Source organism: Cervus elaphus, chromosome 1 (genome assembly GCF_910594005.1).
Source record: "Cervus elaphus chromosome 1, mCerEla1.1, whole genome shotgun sequence".
NCBI lineage: Eukaryota > Metazoa > Chordata > Mammalia > Artiodactyla > Cervidae > Cervus > Cervus elaphus.
This window is the reverse complement of record NC_057815.1, coordinates 72,536,758-72,557,154: the sequence shown is the minus strand read 5'-3', so window position 1 is coordinate 72,557,154 and position 20,397 is coordinate 72,536,758. Positions and strand designations below refer to the sequence as shown.

Here is a 20,397-nt window from a genome sequence, read left to right as displayed (position 1 = left end):
TTTATTGTTAGTTTCAACCTTGTTAATTTAAAATGTACGTTGTATGAGTGGGTCTGGTAAAAGTATATAAGGCCTTGATAAGACTAGCGAAGGGGGGCCTTCTCCGTCCTCCTTCTGCTGTCTATGTCAGAAGCTTTTTCTGTCCCTTTTCATACTTTTATAAAATTCTGCTACACGAAAGCTCTTGAGTGATCAAGCCTGGTCCCTGGTCCCAAAGCTAAATCTTCTTCTTTGGAGATTAAGAATTGGACACGTTCACCATAAGCTAACAGGCTGAGAGATTGGTCAGGTGAGAATAGACTAGAATAGAGGTGGGCACACAGCAGACTGGAATGATCTAATTTGTTTTAAAAAAGGAAAACTTGTCCTGGTAATGAAACTAGGAGATGATGGCAAACTGATCTGGCACGGTATTGCTAAGGTGGTAAATGGGGCCAAAGTTTATGTATATTTTGAAGGTATAGCTAATAGGATTTCTAGAGGAAACTGTATTGCAAATAAAAAAGAGAGAAGAATCTTTTCTCGAATTAAAAAATGTATTTTATTTTGCCTGAGCAAATAGAAAAATACAATCGCCCTGAACAGATGGTTGGATTCAAGGCAAAGCAGGTTTTAAGGGGAAGATCAAGAGCTTTGTTTGGATGTGTTAGATTTGTGATTTCTATTAGACAGCCAAGTGGAAATGTTGACTAAGCAATTGGAGAAAAAAATATCTAGAGATAAAAATATGAGAGTCAACAATGGGTAGATAGTTTTAAAAGCTCTGAGACTGAATAACATTACTGAGGGAGTCAGTGTAAATAGAAAAGAGGCCTGCAGAATGATCTCCAAAGAAGCACAAATATAACAGGAAGGTAAGAAGGAATTTCTAAAGGAGTTTGAGAAGAACTAAAGAGCTTCTTGATGAAAGTGAAGGAGGAGAGTGGAAAAGTTGGCGTAAAACTCAACATTCACACTAAGATCATGGCATCTGGTCCCATCACTTCATGGCAAATAGACTGGCAAACAATGGAAACAGTGACAGACTTTATTTTCTGGGGCTCCAAAATCACTGTAGATGGTGACTGCAGCCATGAAATTAAAAGACACTTGCTCCTTGGAAGAAAAGCTATGACCAACCTAGACAGCATATCAAAAAGCAGAGACATTACTTTGACAACAAAGGGTTGTCCAGTCAAAGCTATGGTTTTTCTAGTGATCATGTATGGATGTGAGAGTTGGACTATAAAGAAAGCTGAGCGCCAAAGACTGATGCTTTTGAACTGTGGTGTTGGAGAAGACTCTTGAGAGTCCCTTGGACAGCAAGGAGATCGAACCAGTCCATCCTAAAGGAAATCTGAATATTCACTGGAAGAACTGTTGCTAAAGCTGAAACTCCAATACTTTGGCCACCTGATGCAAAGAGCTGATTCATTTGAACAGACCCTGATGCTGGGAAAGACTGAAGGCAGGAGGAGAAGGGGACAACAGAGGATGAGATGGTTGGATGGCATCACTGATACTATGGACATGAGTTTGAGTAAGCTCTGGGAGTTGGTGATGGACAGGGAAGCCTGACATGCTGTAGTCCATGGGATTGCAAAAATTCGGACATGACTGAGCAACTGAACTTAACTGAACTAACAGGGAGGAGAAAAGCAAAAGGATCCAAATAATATAGTTTGAAGGAGGAGGAAGTAGGAAACTGCATCACACGATGCTGACAGTTCAAGTAAGAAATGAGAATTCACCACTGAATTTGTTAATGTGGATATCACTGGTGTCTGTGATAGGAGGAGTTCTGGTAGATTTGGAAGGTGGAGTAGGTGAAAACGTTACTTGGGTAAATACAAGTAAGAATGGAAAAAGAAGTTCAAAACTGCATCTAGACAGATGATGGAATAACTACAACAGAGAAGTGAATACACCACTTACGTATTTGTACTTGAATGTTAACTGGGAGACTGACTCCAAAATAATAAAAACAGAAGATGCAACTGCTATAGTAACAGTAGTTAAGATTTATTTAAATAACTAGGCATTATTTTCTCACTTCTTACTTTATTCATCATGAAGATGATGCGACTTACACACAGAGTAAATTGCCAAAGTCACATAGTTAATGGGAGGAAAAAAAGTTCAGGTAGTCTTGTCTTCCAAAGAGACTTTCATTCTCCAGGTTAAAAAGAAATCATCTACAATATATATGAGTATTTGTATGCCACAGCATGGGGATGGGGGAAGAGCTTTATGATTCAGATGGATATAGAAATTTAATATCCAGAAGTAATTATTTATATGAGCAAAATTATTTTTAAAATACCTTTTCTTATTCTCTATTATTTTGCTTGCTTTTAAAGAATTATAATATTAATATTCAAAGTTTTAGTCTGCTTTTAATTATTACTATCTACATTATTTAGTCAGTAAGGCAAATACTTTGTGTCCTAATCTAAAATAGACAGAAGCAGAGAACAGAATGGTGGTTGTCAGGTACTAGGGAAAAGGGTAATTGGGGAGATATTAGGCAAAGGGTACAAAGTTTCAGTTACACAGGATAAGTAAGTCTTAGAGATCTACTATGCAGCACAGATCCTCTGGTAAACAATACTATATCCCAAAGAAAGGCAATCCCAAAGAATGCTCAAACTATCGAACAATTGCACTCATCTCACATGCTAGTAAAGTAATGCTCAAAATTCTCCAAGCCAGGCTTCAGCAATACATGAACCATGAACTTCCAGATGTTCAAGCCAGTTTTAGAAAAGGCAGAGGAACCAGAGATCAAATTACCAACAATCAGCTGGATCATCGAAAAAGTAAGAGAGTTCCAGAAAAACATCTATTTCTGCTTTATTGACTATGCCAAAGCCTTTGACTGTGTGGATCAAAACAAGCTGTGGAAAGTTCTTCAAGAGATGGGAATACCAGACCACCTGACTTGCCTCTTGAGAAACCTGTATGCAGGTCAGGAAGCAACAGTTAGAACTGGACATGGAACAACAGACTGGTTCCACAGAGGAAAAGGAGGACGTCAAGGCTGTATATTGTCACCCTGCTTATTTAACTTATATGCAGAGTACATCATGAGAAACGCTGGGCTGGAAGAAGCACATGCTGGAATCAAGATTGCTGGGAGTAATATCAATAACCTCAGATATGCAAATGACACCACCCTTATGGCAGAAAGTGAAGAACTAAAAAGCCTCTTGATGAAAGTGAAAGAGAAGAGTAAAAAAGTTGGCTTAAAGCTCAACATTCAGAAAACTAAAATCATGGCATCTGGTCCCATCACTTCATGGCAAATAGATGGGGAAACAGTGGAAACAGTGTCAGACTTTATTTTATTGGGCTCCAAAATCACTGCAGATGGTGACTGTAGCCATGAAATTAAAAGATGCTTACTCCTTGGAAGGAAAGTTATGACCAACCCGGATAGCATATTAAAAAGCAGAGACATTACTTTGCCAACAAAGGTTCGTCTAGTCAAAGCTATGGCTTTTCCAGTGGTCATGTGTGGATGTGAGAGTTGGACTGTGAAGAAACCTGAGCGCCGAAAAATTGATGCTTTTGGACTATGGTGTTGGAGAAGACTCTTGAGAGTCGCTTGGACTGCAAGGAGATCCCATCAGTCCATCCTAAAGGAGATCAGTCCTGGGTGTTCATTGGAAGGACTGATGCTGAAGATGAAACTCCAATACTTTGGCCACCTCATGTGAAGAGCTGACTCACTGGAAAAGACCCTGATGCTGGGAGGTACTGGGGGCAGGAGGAGAAGGGGACGACAGAGGATGAGATGGCTGGATGGCATCACTGACTCAATGGGCATGAGTTTGAGTAAACTCCGGGAGTTGGTGATGGACAGGGAGGCCTGGCGTGATGTGATTCATAGGGTCACAAAGAGTCAGACACAACTGAGCAACTGAACTGAACTGAACTGAATTACATACTTTAAAGTTTGCTAAGAGGGTGGGTCTTGTTAAGTACTCTTATCACAGAATAATAATAATAAATAAGTAAATGGAAATAAACCTTTTGAAGTCATGAATATGCTTATGGCACAGATTGTGGTGATGTTTTCAGGGATGCATACTTATCTCCAAATTCATCAAGTTGTATATGTCTCACATGTACAGGTTTTAAAATGTCATTCATCCTTCAGTAAAGTGGTTTACAAAAAATACTTTGTTATAAAAATAAGTACAAAGACATATTCTTTACTTATAATGTGCTCCATTTTGGGTATTTATATTCATTGCATTTGAGAATATAAACTTGGTACCAGATGTGGTTCCTTAATGTGAGAAATTTAGATTGCTATTAGGAATATAATAAGAAATAATGACCGATTTTGGTTTCCACTTGAATTCCTTCCATACTGGTACATAACTTTGAAATTCCAAGCTTAGACTAGTTCTTATTCTATTTTTCCTCATGATGCGTATGCTGCTACCTTAATAAGGAGAAAAAAATGGGTCAAGCCCTGTTAGATATTCAGAGTGTGGGTGGAAATCCTTTGACGAGCTTTCTGGGGATGCCTCTTAACATGGGAATTGCTGTTGAGATTCCATGAGAAAAAGATAAAATTCTGTCAGTGGCAATATCTCTTACAAATAAACCCTTTCACACCCACTAAAAAAAGGTTAGAAAGGTGCCTGAAATCTAGCAATTAACCAATATCATTGCAAAATTTTCATGCAGAAAATCCTACGCTGAGCCTACACATTGCAGACAATATGTTCCTTTTAATATACTAGCTGATATGAAAAATAATTCCCTAAGATATAAAATATGTAAGGGTGTTAATACAAAAAATATTTTTACATTATTCTACGTATCCTCATAGCCTCTATTATTACATGACAATTTCCTGTCATATAATTAGCTTTTTTTCTTTCAAAGATATGATTATTTTTGTTTATAGGAGTTTGACATTTTAAATCTGAGTTTTTCAATTTCAGTGAAAGGAAAACAGACTACCATGAGTAATGAATGGAATAAAGTTTCTTATAACATATAGTATCTAAAGACATAATGAGAATATGTATATTCCTATAGAGGTTCCTTAGGTGTGCAAGACCTCAAGTGGTTTTTATATAGTAAAAGCTAGTAATAAGGGCTCTGAATTCATTGGAAGGTATACTATATTTAATCAAAGTTTATCTCCTAATATTTCTGTGAGAAAATCTATATTTAATGAGGAGTTGAGTCTACAGTTAGCCCCTTAATTCTCTCTGGAACCTAAATCTAGACTAACAACATTACTTTAAATAGTGGTCTGGAGATTTTAAAAGTTCTATTTACATTGTGAAAGTAGGAAGCCAGATAAACTCAGCAAACTGCATCTAATTTTTTATTTTATACATTTGATGCAGAAAATGGAAAATCATCATCCATTCATATATCTATCCATCCATATGACCTTAATCCAGTATCTGCTACAGAATTTTGAAGATACTAAGTCAGGTAAGACACAGCCATGCTTTAAGGAGTATACCATATGGAAGTAAATCAACAGAAAAATGTGTTAAGAGCCTGGATAAAGATTGCAAAGGGTGTAATAAGGGGATAGAAGAAGGATATTAAATCAAACTGGGAAGTCACTGATGACTTCCTAAAGGACAAGGTACTTAGTTTTGAAAGATAAGTGGGGTAAATAATGAACAGTTAAATGAACAGCATGGAGACATAGAGAGTGGTAGGACAAAACATGATGCGTTTATTATGTTAAAGTAGTTTAATACATCATGGAAGATATAAGGAGACTGGTGTGGAGTCACAGGAAACAAATCTAGAGAAACAACAGAGGTCATATGCTCAATGACCTCCTAAGGTAAGCCAAGAAATTTAACTTTATCTGGAAAACTATGGTTCATCATTGAAAAATTTTAATAACTTTAAAATGGAATAAAGCCTGCTGTAAGGAAGTATTACTTGAATAGCTTATTTAATTTGATCAGTGACATTTTGTTATTAAAAACATTTCACTTGTCCTATGAAATGTCCATAATATGTCCTATGTAATGTGTATCCTTCCTCCTCATAAATATTTATAACAATGGCATTTTATTTAAATAACATAGAGTAAGTTCTTCCATACTTTATAAGCTTATTTCCACAATATCTAAGAGTCCTGGTACTCATTACCCTGTATTGTAAACTCCTGTTTAGTATCTATTATTCCTGGTAAAGTAGAAAGAGATTATATTGCTCTTTTTACTGAGCTATATTTCCAGAATGCAGTTTAATATCTGCTCCAAAATAGATTCTTGAACTAAATGAGCAACAAACAATACTTACAGCAAAAATAAGAACAGATATTCCAAAAATAATTTAAGGCTGAGTTTAGAATGCATTTGATATTTTCCCTTCCAGGAGATATATCTACCTGATCTCACTAGTGGTTTACCTATATATTTGATAATGAGCTGTCTCTTGTGGTACAGAGACACAGTGCCCTAATCTTGGGCTTCTGAGCATTCCCGATCCCCAGCCTATTTCCCTATACACAGCAGGCACTAAAATGAATGTTGAATTGTGCATTAAATTTAGATTGCATTCTCTCAGGAAACAAGAATAAAATACTAAAGCAGATAATCCAATCCAGCAGCTGTTTGTTTCAGTTTTACTTTAAATATCAGACAAAAGTGGGGGTGTAAAGAACAGGAGGATTGTACATATAATTACAGCAAATGTATTTTGACTTAATTAGTTTATGATGTTAAAGAAAATACAACTATTGTTTTCATTCTTTTAATAACTCAGAAGCCCAAACATAAAAGGTTTTACTAAAATTTTCTCATATGTAATAAAACATGTCTCTAAATACGCATTGCTTAGACAAGAAAAAATAAGATGAAGTCTTTCTAGGTATAGTCACTCTTGTGCTGAACAAGCTGCTATTCTTATCCTGGTACCATATGGTTATGTTCAAATGACGTAGGCAATAAAAATGGATTATCTTAAGATTGTGAAGAGGTAATTCATTTTCACATAGTTATGATAATACGAAACACCATTTGCATTTCAAATATACATGTTGACTTCCATGAATCACTTTTGTAAGCTTTAAATCAAATATTCTAACTGAAGAAATAAATCTATAACACTATTTGGGAATGGGTGTGGAGGTGCTAATTATATAGGTCTATACACATCTACAGTTAAGTTTGTATTGTCAGAAAACAGCAACCAAAGAGTTTATCTGAAATAAACCCTTGCAGACTGTCTACTTATACCAGCAGTAAGTTAAATAATAAGAAGAACTTAAACCTACAGAAAATGAAGGCAACTTAAGAATCAGCCTTCCAGAATTATCAGGTTTCAGAATAAGAAGGGACTAAAAATTAAATATGGAAAAACCTTCAACCTTCTTTAATGAGGAAAAAGTAGTTTCCAGGAAACCAGCAACTTATGAATAAAGAAGGAGAAAGCCAAAGAACAGGAGATATATAGGAAATTTTTCTGATTGGTCGGTGACATTCATAAATATTAGTTATTTTGGCCTGAAGCCAAGGGTTGATGGAGAAATCAAAACTTACAAACAATAAGTCTGGGTGGGAGGGAGAGGAAGACAGTAATACAGTTCACTGGAGCAGTGCTTCTATGTAGTCTTCAGTATTTACACTGACAGTGGGAAAGACAGCCTGTAATACAACACTTTGCATCATGAGGAATGTTGGATGGAGCGTCCCTTACCTTAAATTTTAAACCAATTCTGATAGATCCATGTTAAAGAACCAAGCAGATAGAGACAGGAAATAAGAGCCAATAATCTTGGTATACACCAAAGAAATTTCTCAGAATCTTAGAATAACGATGATAACAATTAGTATAATCATATACAATCATATAAGATAAGACAGTAATATATGACTATACTAATTGTTGTCATCATTATGGGTTTAGAAAAGGAAGAAGACCTAAAGATCAAATTGCCAACATTCACTGGATTATAGAAAAAGCAAAGGAATTTCAGAAAAACATCTATCTGTTTCATGGACTATGCCGAAGCCTCTGACTGTGTAGATCATGACAAACTATCGAATGCTCTTAGAGAGATGGAAATACCAGACCATCTTACCTGTCTCCTGAGAAACCTGTATACAGGTCAAGAAGCAACAGTTAGAACCTGGTAGGGAACAACAGATTGGTTCAAGATCGAGAAAGAAGCAAGACAGGACTGTCTGCTGTCACCCTGTTTGTTTAACCTATACGCTGAGCACATCATGAGACATGCCGGGCTGGATGAGTTACAAGCTGGAATCAAAATAGGCAGGAAAAACATCAACAACTTCAGATACGCGGATGATACCACTCTAAAGGCAGAAAGTGAAAAGGAACTAAAGAGCTTGCTGAGGGTGAAAGAGGAGAGTGAAAGAGATGGCTTAAGACTAATATTAAAAAAACTAAGATCATGGCATCCGGCCCCATTACTGCATGGCAAATAGAAGGGGAAAAGGGGAAAGTAGTGACAGATTTCCTCTACTTGGGCTCCAAAATCACTGCGAATGGTAACTGCAGCCATGAAATCAGAAGACTTGCTGCTTGTTAGGAAAGCGATGACAAACCTGGACAGTGTGTTGAAAAGCAGAGACATTACTCTGCCGACAAAGGTCCATATAGTCAAGGTCATGGTCTTCCCAGTGGTCACGTATGGTTGTGAGAGCTGGACCATAAAGAAGGCAGAACACCAAACAATTGATGTCTTCGAACTGTAATGCTGGAGAAGACTCCTGAAAGTCACTCGGACAGCAAGGAGATCAAATCAGCCAATATTCAGGAAGATCAACCCTGAATATTCACTGGAAGGACTGATGCTGAAGCTACAGTATTTTGGTCACCTGATGCAAACAGACGACTCATGGGAAAACTGTCTGATGCTGGGAAAGATGGACAGCAGAAGGAAAAGAGGGTATCAGAGGATGAGATGGCTGGGAAGCATCACTGATTCAATGATCATGAACTTAGGCAAACTTCGGGAGATGGTGAAGGACAGGGAGACCTGGCCTGCTTTAGTCCATGGGGTCACAAAGAGTCTGACATGACTGAACAATAATAATAATACTGTCTTTGATAATTATTATAACAAAGAAACTATAGCTAATATTTATAAATTTTATGCTCAAGCATTTAATTACATAATTTTATATAATCCTCATAACACACCATGAGGTGTGTATGAATAGGAACGCATTTTACAGATGAGAATAAAAACTCTGAAAGCTTAAGTCACATTTTTTAAATCCTACAGCTAGAAAGAGGCAGAACTAAGACTCCAAAACAGGAGTGGTTGATTCCAAAATCCAGACTGCTTCTTAGCAGTTCAGGTGAATATCTGTCATAGGTCATATCCAGAAGAGTCCAAGAGGGAAGGATCCAGATAGAGACAAAGAAGGTTCACAGATCTTGTGAGTCCACTAAGTTTCTGGCAAGGAAAAAAAGAAAAAACACCCAAGCAGGGTAACCAAAAAGTTTAATAAAGAGAGTATTTACAAACACATGACTAGTTTAAGGAGAGACAAAAAAGAATGTGAGAAGTATCCTAAAGTAAAAAGGTGAAGAGTCAAGGGTGAAAAGAGGTGACTGAAATTCCCAAGAGCCAAAGCTGTTATGCAGTAAAAGAGGCCTATGAACAATGAAGTCTGAAGACGAATGTGGTCACTGCTAAGACACACTCTGATCTTATCTCCTCTGTGCTCTGATTTTCTGGCCCTGTCACTAATTTGCTGAACCCAATCAGAATCCAGATAAATGTTGTTGATATATCTGTAAAAGTCATTTTCCTGGGATCAAGGGCAGAGAGAGGATCTAAAGACAAATGGAGACTATTTAGCACAACTGGTAGTAACTCGAAGAGTAAGGGTTGACAAAGAAAACTGAGAAAAGCAGTTCGTTTGGTAAATCTAGGATAGAACACCTTTTTAATCCTGTCCATCATCCCTTTCTAAGGTACTATCATAATCCCCAGTAAGAAGAAAAGTTAAATAACTTTCATATACTATAAATTTTTTAATGACTTCATTAAAATGTTTTAGTCACTTCAGTTCATTCATTCAGTTGTGTTCAACTCTTTGCAACCCCATGAACCACAGCACACCAGGCTTCCCTGTCCAACACCAACACCTGGAGTCTACTCAAATCCATGTCCATCAAGTCGGTGATGCCATCCAACCATCACATCCTCTGTCGCCCCCTTCTCCTCCTGCCCTCAATCTTTCCCAGCATCAGGGTCTTTTCAAATGAGTCAGCTCTTCACATGAGGTGGCCAAAGTTTTGGAGTTTCAGGTTTAACATCAATCCTTCCAATGAACACCCAGGACTGATTTCCTTTAGGATGGACTGGTTGGATCTCCTTGCAGTTCAAGGGATTCTCAAGAATCTTCCCCAACACCACAGTTCAAAAGCATATTCTTCAGTGCTCAGTTTTCTTTACAGTCCAACTTTCACATCCATACATGATCACTGGAAAAACGATAGCCTTGACTAGATGGCCTTTGTTGACAAAGTAATGTCTCTGCTTTTTAATATGCTGTCTAGGATGGTCACAGCTTTTCTTCCAAGGAGCAAGGGTCTTTTAATTTCATGGCTGCAGTCATCATCTGCAGTGATTTTGGAGCCCAAGAAAATAAAGTCTATCATTGTTTCCACTGTTTTCCCATCTATTTGCCATGAAGTGATGGGACCAGATGCCATGATCTTAGTCTGAATGTTGAGTTTTAAGCCAACTTTTTCACTCTCCTCTTTCACTTTCATCAAGAGGCACTTTAGTTCTTCTTTGCTTTCTGCCATAAGGCACTTATCTCATATAAATCTGAATTAAAAGATCTGAATCTAAAAGCAATCATAATTATAAAATTGAGATGCAATTCATTTATTATAATATTTATCCTTTTAAAGTATACAATTCAGTGGTATACACTGTAAATATTTTTTTTTTTTTTTTTTTACACTGTAAATATTTTGACTACAGATATCTCTTACTCTGAAACTCAATTCCATTTCCCATCTATATGTTCTTTGATCATAGTCAGTGTCTATATTTCACATCTGTTTCATTCATTGCAAAACAGTCACGCAAAGTACAGGTTAAGAGAAGGCAGTTTTCAGGGGCTTCCAATTCTCCAGGCAACAGGATCCTAGAAAGTGTAACTGTCATCTACACATTTGTTTCTGTTTTGTTTGAATCATAAAAACTTGCTAGCTTACATATATCAATATATTCCAAGCGGACCAAGGTTCTAGGGGTTCAGTTCAGTTCAGTTCAGTCGCTCAGTTGTGTCTGACTCTTTTCGATCCCATGAATCGCAGCATGCCAGGCCTCTCTGTCCATCACCAACTCCCGGAGTTTACTCAAACCCATATCCATTGAGTCGGTGATGCCATCAAACCATCTCATCCTCTGTTGTCCCCCTCTCCTCCTGCCCTCAATCCTTCCCAGCATTAGGGTCTATTCCAGTGAGTCAACTCTTCGCATGAGGTGGCCAAAGTACTGGAGTTTCAGCTTCAGCATCAGTCCTTCCAGTAAACACCTAGGATTGATCTCCTTTAGGATGGACTGGTTGGATCTCCTTGCAGTCCAAGGGACTCTCAAGAGTCTTCTCCAACACTACAGTCCAAAAGCATCAATTCTTCGGCGCTCAGCTTTCTTTATAGTCCAACTCTCACATCCATACATGACCACTGGAAAAACCATAGCCTTGACCAGATGGATCTTTGTTGACAAAGTAATGTCTCTGCTTTTAAATATGCTATCCAGGTTGGTCATAATTTTCCTTCCAAGGAGTAAGTGTCTTTTAATTTCATGACTGCAATCACCATCTGCAGTGATTTTGGAGCCCAATAAAATAAAGTCTGACACTGTTTCCACTGTTTCCCCATCTATTTCCCTTGAAGTAATGGGACCAGATGCCATGATTTTAGTCTTCTGAATGTTGAGCTTTAAGTCAACTTTTTCACTCTCCTCCTTCACTTTCATTAAGAGGCTTTTTAGTTCCTCTTCACTTTCTGCCTCATCTGTATATCTGAGGTTATTGATATTTCTCCCAGGAATCTTGATTCCAGCTTGTGCTTCTTCCAGCCCAGCGTTTCTCATGATGTACTCTGCATATAAGTTAAATAAGCAGGGTGACAATATACAGCCTTGACGTCCTCCTTTTCCTCTGTGGAACCAGTCTGTTGTTCCATGTCCAGTTCTAACTGTTGCTTCCTGATCTGCATAGAAGTTTCTCAATAGGCAGGTTAGATGGTTTGGTATTCCCATCTCTTTCAGAATTTTCCACAGTTTATTGTGATCCAATAAACTGTGTGATCCACACAGTCAAAGACTTTGGCATGGTTAAAGAACTTTGCATTGATCACTGAGGAAGGCTTTTTTTTTAATCTCTCCTTGCTATTCTTTGGAACTCTGCATTCAGATGGGAGTATCTTTCGTTTTCTCCTTTGCTTTTCGCTTCTCTTCTTTTCACAGCTATTTATTTGTAAGGCCTCCTCAGAAAACCATTTTGCTTTTTGGCACTTGTTTTCCATGGGGATGGTCTTAATCCCTGTCCTGTACAATGTCATGAACCTCCATCCATAGTTCATCATGCACTCTATCAGATCTGGCCCCTTAAAATCTATTTCTTACTTCCACTGTATAGTCATAAGGGATTTGATTTAGGTCATACTTGAATGGTCTAGTGGTTTTCCCTACTTTCTTCAATTTAAGTCTGATTTTGGCAATAAGGAGTTCATGATCTGAGCCACAGTCAGCTCCTGGTCTTGTTTTTGCTGACTGTATAGAGCTTCTACATCTTTGGCTGCAAAGAATATCATGAATCTGATTTCGGTGTTGGCCACCTGGTGATGTCCATGTGTAGAGTCTTCTCTTGTGTTGTTGGAAGTGATGTTTGCTATGACCAGTGCGTTCTCTTGGCAGAACTCTATTAGCCTTTGCCCTGCTTCTTTCTGTACTCCAAGGCCAAATTTGTCTGTTACTCCAGCTGTTTCCTGACTTCCTACTTTTGCATTCCAGTCCCCTATAATGAAAAGGACATCTTTTTTGGGTGTTAGTTCTAAAAGGTCTTGTAGGTCTTCATAGAAAAGTTCAACTTCAGCTTCTTCAGTGTTACTGGTTGGGACATAGGCTTGGATTACTGTGATATTGAATGGTTTGCCTTGGAAACGAACAGAGATCATTCTGTCATTTTTGAGATTGCATCCAAGTACTGCATTTCGAGCTCTTCTGTTGACCATGATGGCTACTCCATTTCTTCCAAGGGATTTCTGCCCAAAGTAGTAGATATAATGGACATCTGAGTTAAATTCACCCATTCCAGTCCATCTTGGTTCACTGATTCCTAGAATGTTGATGTTCTAGTCATTCTAGGGGTATGAACATACATAAGACGAAGCTTCTGTCTTCAATGAACATTTAGTACACAATGTGAACAAATATGTAGAACAGAGCCATATTAGGATGTAGTTTTAAAAATTTTTTGATCAAGATACATAGAAATATGGTTCAACTGCAATCCCATATACAAAAATATAATATATGCACATATGCATGTGTGTGCTAAGTTGTGTCAGTCATGTCTGACTCTGTGCAACCTTATGGCCAGCAGCCTGCCAGGCTCCTCTCCGTGGGATTTCCTAGGAAAGTACACTGCAGTGGGTTGCCATTTCCTACTCCAGGGGATCTTCCTGACCCAGGGATCGAACCCATGTATCTTGCATCTACCTGCACTGGTAAGCAGGTTCTTTATCACTAGCACCACCTGGGAAGCCCATATGCATATACATCTATATCTATATCTATATATATATACACACATATTGGAAATGATACTTAACTTCCATTATATATTTTCTATTCCATTCCATTCTACTCCATAAAATGTTGATTAAGACCCCAAAAATGATTTCATGTATTCTCCGAAAGAATACACTATACAGTGTTCTAAGTCTAATCCTCACAACATTCTTAGGTAATAGATACTATTATTATCCCTATTTTATTTTATTTTTCATTTATTTATATTAGTTGGAGGCTAATTACTTTACAGTATTGTAGTGGTTTTTGTCATACATTGACATGAATCAGCCATGGATTTACAAGTATTCCCCATCCCGATCCCCCCTCCCACCTCCCTCTCTACCCAATCCCTCTGGGTCTTTCCAGTGCACCAGGTCTGAGCACTTGTCTCATGAATCCAACCTGGGCTGGTGATCTGTTTCACCCTAGATAATATACATGTTTCGATGCTGTTCTCTCGAAACATCCCACCCTCTCCTTCTCCCACAGAGTCCAAAAGTCTGTTCTGATTATTTTAAAGAAGAGAAAACTGAGAAACGGAGAGGTCAAGAAATTTATCCAGTTTTTCAGTGAGAAAATCAGAGCTGTGATCAAAAAAAGAAGCAGTCTGGCTGTAGAACTTTATAATAAAGAAGAAAAAGAGGTTAAATATTAAAGTTACCAAGACTTGAGGGAGAACTAAATGACCCTCACTGCTGATTACACACAAGCGGTGAGCAAAAAGAAATAGTTAAGTAAGACTACTGCCTGGGCTCATTCCCCCAACAAATGAATGAATGTTTCCCAGCTGGTGCCATTCTCCCAGAGAGTGACAAGAGGTGGAGCAGATTCTGGAAGAATTAGAATTACTGAAAGTCTTCAGTGAGAATGCAAATACTCGGCAGGAATTAGGAAAATGGCAGGATTGAATGTACTTATCCTTTTTCTTCTTCCTTATATTGGTCAAGTCAGAGAAGTGGGAATACTTGAAGGGTCTTTTAAAATTTAGTGCCGCAATATTAACATCAGTTTCAGCTATAAGCATGCATCATAATTTTACTTTGGAATGAATTATTTTTAGAATGCTATCAAAATGGGAATGGGATGCTAGGGACCATCAAAGCAAAGCAAAATTTTAATAGGAACATAAGGAAAAGAAACTCTTTAAGTCTCAATCACCATCAGCTTCCAGGTAGAGTGGCAACTCCTAGTCTTCTACAAAGTCTCAGGATGTGCTCCGTTTCTCAGTCGTGTCCAACTCTTTGCGACCAGATGGACTGTAGCCCACCAGGCTCCTCTGTCTATGGAATTTTCCAGGCAAGTATACTGGAGTGGGTTGCCATTTCCTACTCCAGAGGGTCTTCCTGACCCAGGGACAGAACCCACGTCTCCTGTGACCCCTACATTGGCAGGTGGATTCTTTACCACTGTGCCAGTCTTACTGAATCCATTTCAGTTTTACCCTTCTCCAACCCATTCTTCATACAGTAGGTAGAATAATCTCTTAAAGCAAATACGATTATATCAATTCCTTGTTTCACTGCTGCCTATTCATTGCTCTTAAAGTTCAAAATCTTTAATAAGGTCCCATGGTTTGACCCTAGCTTACTTCTCTAGCCACACTTACTCTCTATCATGCACTCACATTGTTCAGTTTACAGTCCCTTCAGTAATATAGCAGTCTCTTTCCTGCTGAAGATCTTTAAATATTCTTTTCTCACTACTACAAATTCTCCCTCTTCCTCCACCACCCGTGCCTCTTTGCTGAGCTACCAGTCACTACTTCAGATTCTGACTTAAATTCACATACTCAGGTAGTCTTTCAAGATGGTCTAGACTAGACCTGAACATATCACTCTTAGAACATATTGTACTCATATTTCTCTTAAAACATACTATATTCATTCTAAGACATAATCACAATTGTATTTAAATTACAAATAGTGGAATTATTTGTGTGCTATCTGTTTTGCTTCACCATAATGGACAGAGGGGCCAGTCAGGCTACAATCCATGGGGTCAGAAAAAGTCAGACATGACTTAACAACTAAACAACAACAAAAGTCTGTGAAGGCACAGACTATATTTCCTAATCCTCTTGAAACCATTAGAACTCTCAGATTGCCTGAAAATTACTTAGTACAATGTATGTCTTACTCCAAGCTTCAGAACTGAACGTTTAGTAAACGAGAGAGTCAAGTACTTTCATCTCCTAAAACAGCTTCACCTTGTAAAGATTGATATCCCTTGCATAAAGGTTATATTTAAAAGTATCCAGTGGGGCAAAATATAAGATTCTATTTTGGTAATGTTTATATTACCAAAAAGACTGAAGAGGTGACATACCATCATCAACAGTTCAAAAAGATCTAGTCAATTTTTCCAAGTTGTCTTTTTTAATGCTTGTTTATATTTATAAAAATTATTTCACTTTGACAGTCATAGCATAATGACCTCTTCTGGTTTGTACGATTAATAATAACTGTGTCTCATATCTTATCCTTGCAGTCTAAATCTTAGGTAGACAGGGTTGTTTAAGTAGATCATATATTTCTTTGACATGATTTTTACATTGGTCCTGGAGACAAAATGCCTGGGATTGAGTTTGGACTCTGCTACTGAATGTGACTAAATTGCTGTTTTATATACTTACATGTATACATAAAATGGTGTGGTAGCAAGAACCCAAGCAGTGAGCCTGAAGCTAAAACTTGCCTTTGCCAGGATATCCTGTGCAAATTTAACAAAAAATAAGAAACGTTGGCTAAGAAGGTAAATGGTAAAATTCAAGTGCTACAGAACAGACTACACAACTTGAACAGATTATATGCATAATTTAGAATAGATCACATCATATAAGTAAATACACCTGTAACTTTCCAAGTTAATGATTACAGAGCAAACTTCAAATAAAAAGATGGAAGTCAGTTATTGATACTTATTTTTTTCTGAAAACAACAAAACACTGGAAGTTCAAATAGTATTAATAACATAATGCTCCTCGAGGATGTGAGAATATAGGAAAAATATTAATATCTCTTATCAAAGGTAAGATTAGACAAACAACACTACAAGTAAGAAACAGAAAAAAGACTAATATCTACACAACTTCCAAAGTGTTACCCTAAATAAACTATTACCCATGTACGAAAGCATTAGTAACACAGTCTCAGGTAGACAAACACACAGATGTTTCCCTTTTGCATATTTATAGAAAAACTAAGATGTAATCAATTAGTAGAGAACTGAGCCTATATAAAGAACTCAAAATGGAACTTACAATATTATAAAAAGGCTAGTGGGATGCATTGAAATGAATAAAGTTAATTTAAGTATGGTTAACTTTAGCTATTACTGCCAAACAATGCACATACAATCTGATAATTATCATAATAGTAGATATTAATGTTTAAAAGCCAAAATGATATTTTAAAAGCCAAGATCTAGGAAAAGAATAGGAAGCAAAAATTAGACTAGTAAGTTCTCACTTTACATGGGGTGGTTAACCAATAAATGTTACTTTTTGCATACTTAACAATAAAAAATGTTTAAGTATCTTAATCCGAAAACATTTCCAGTCCCCTATAATGAAAAGGACATCTTTTTGGGTGTTAGTTCTAGAAGGTTTTGTAGGTCTTCCCAGAACTCTTCAAGTTCAGCTTCTTCAGCATTACTGGTTGGGGCATAGACTTGGATTACTGTGATATTGAATGGTTTGCCTTGGAAATGAAGCGAGATCATTCTGTCGTTTCTGAGGCTGCACCCAAGTACTGCATTTCGGACTCTTTCGTTGACTATGATGGCTACTCCATTTCTTCCAAGGGATTCTTGCCACAGTAGTAGATATAATGGTCATCTGAGTTAAATTCACCCATTCCAGTCCATTTTAGTTTGCTGATTCCTAAAATGTTGATGTTCACTCTTGCCATCTCCTGTTTGACCGATGCTGGTAAAGCAATTCTCAAAATTCTCCAAGCCAGGCTTCGACAGTACGTGAACCGTGAACTTCCAGATGTTCAAGCTGGATGTAGAAGAGGCAGAGGAACCAGAGATCAAATTGCCAACATCCGTTGTTTCATCGGAAAAGCAAGAGAGTTCCAGAAAAACATCTATTTCTGCTTTATTGACTACGCCAAAGCCTTTGACTGTGTGGATCACAACAAGCTGTGGAAAGTTCTTCAAGAGATGGGAATACCAGACCACCTGACCTGCCTCTTGAGAAATCTTATGCAAGTCAGGAAGTAACAGTTAGAACTGGACATGGAACAACAGACTAGTTCCAAATTGGGAAAAGAGTACGTCGATGCCATATATTGTCACCCTGCTTATTTAACTTATATGCAGATTACATCATGAGAAACGCTATGCTAGATGAAGCACAAGCTGGAATCAAGATTGCTGGGAGAAATATCAGTAACCTCAGATATGCAGATGACACCACCAGTATGGCAGAAAGTGAAGAAGAACTAAAGGGCCTCTTGTTGAAAGTTAAAAAGGAGAATGAAAAATTGGCTTAAAGCTCAACATTCAGAAAACTAAGATCATGGCATCCAGTTCCATCACTTCATGGCAAATAGATGGGGAAACAGTGGAAACAGGATCAGACATTATTTTCTTGGGCTCCAAAATCACTGCAGATGGTGACTGCAGTCATGAAATTAAAAGACGCTTACTCCTTGGAAGAAAAGTTATGATCAACCTAGACAGCATATTAAAAAGCAGAGACATTGCCAACAAAAGTCCATCTAGTCAATGCTATAGTTTTTTAGTGACATATGGATGTGAGATTTCAACTATAAAGAAAGCTGAGTGCTGAAGAACTGATGGTTTTGAACTGTGGTTTTGGAGAAGACACTTGAGAGTCCCTTGGACTGCAAGGAGATCCAACCAGTCCATCCTAAAGGAAATCAGTCCTGAATATTCATTGGAAGGACTAATGCTAAAGTTGAAACTCCAATACTTTGGTCACCCTATGCAAAGAACTGTCTCATTTGAAAAGACCCTGATGCTGGGAAAGATTGAAGGTGGGAGGAGAAGGGGACAACAGAGGATGAGATGGTTGGATGCATCACTGACTCAATGGACATGAGTTTGAGTAAACTCCAGGAATTGACGATGGACAGGGTCCATCTGCAGCCTGGCGTGCTGCAGTCCATGGGGTCGCAAAGAGTCGGACACGACAGGGTGACTGAACTGAGCTGAACTGAATCTTAAAAAATATTAACATTAGTCAGTAGGAAATTGAAAAAAAATATACATGTTGTCAAAATAGCTAGAGAAAAGGCAAAGACAAATATATATACATTGACAAAGGACAAGAGAAAATTTAAATGCTGAAGAAAATTTCAATATAACACAAAAATAGAATGTATAAGACAAGATGACATAGAAAGAGTAAGCTTCTCCTGATTTAATTACCCTTTACCGAAAACATGCTCAGATTTGTTTACACAAAGTACATCTGGTATTTGTTGTTTAAGGAAATACACCTAAAATAAAATAGTATAAAAAGACTTAAAATAGCAGTAATATGGATAAAGATAAGACTATATTAGAATTCTAGTAAATTAAGTTGCTGCTTATTTTGGTGGTCATGGACTATGAATTATTTTAATTTACTTCTCAGCACTTTTCTGTACTTTGTCATTTTAATTAAGAAAAATATTAGTCAGAAACACAAATACTGTGACCAATGGAAAAATATATTATGCTTCTGGATTTGGATGCAGAGGAAAGATGTCAATTCTTTATTATGTATTTACTATAATTTATCAAAATGTTTTTTAAACTTGGCCAAAATATTCAAAGCTTTAAAGGTATAAAAAGAAAAAAAAAAAAACCCCAAAAGTTCACAAAAGAAACAATACAAACAATATAATGCAACACTAGCAATTAAAAAGATGGAATGAAATATACAAAATCATTACTACTTAGGTGGTGGTTTAACAAGTGAGTTTAATTTTTTTCTGCGTACTTTTCTACAGAAGTTTACCCCAGTGAGAGTATCTACTTTTACAAACTACTGAAAGTAACAGCTTGTTGTATTTTTATAATTTACTTTTTGTTGTTCTTGTTTGTTAGTCACTAAGTTATGTCTGACTCTTGGCAACTCCTAGACTGTAGTCTGCCATGCTCCTCTGTCCAGTGGATTTTCCAGGCAAGACTATTGGAGCAGGTTGCTGTTTCCTCCTGAGGGGATCTTCTAGAGACAGGGATCGAACCTGCATCTCCTGCATTGGCAGGTGGATTATCTACCACTGAGCAAGCAGGGAAGCCCCATAACTCCTTTACCTACAGTCAAATGATGTAATCAATTATAATTTTTATTTTCTTTATACATGTCTATATTCTCTGAACTCAATATGCAGAGCACATATTAACTCTAAATTCAGGAAAAAAAAGGTTAAAAAAAATTGTCTTCCAACATCCATCTTCCACTGTGGCAAAAGTCAGCTAACACCCAAATGCTCCAATTTTAATGTGTTTCCTCTTGTACAGTCCTCAGAGGCAGTAGGGAAAAGTTTCAGTTTTCAAACAACAAGTGATCTGACATGTCATCTTTTCTGAAAGTGCTAAAATGGGTTAGCCTAAAATTCAGCTTTCCTATGAATTGCTTAGTTTTTTTTGTGAAAATGTTGGTT

General features: G+C 37.3%; 1 protein-coding gene across 4 annotated transcripts in view; it reads right to left on the bottom strand.

The window, feature by feature from the left end:
* The window catches only part of METTL15 (methyltransferase like 15), a 202,129-nt gene that overhangs the window by 81,093 nt on the left and 100,639 nt on the right, over positions 1 to 20,397 (bottom strand). The gene's annotated exons all lie outside the window — the stretch shown is intronic.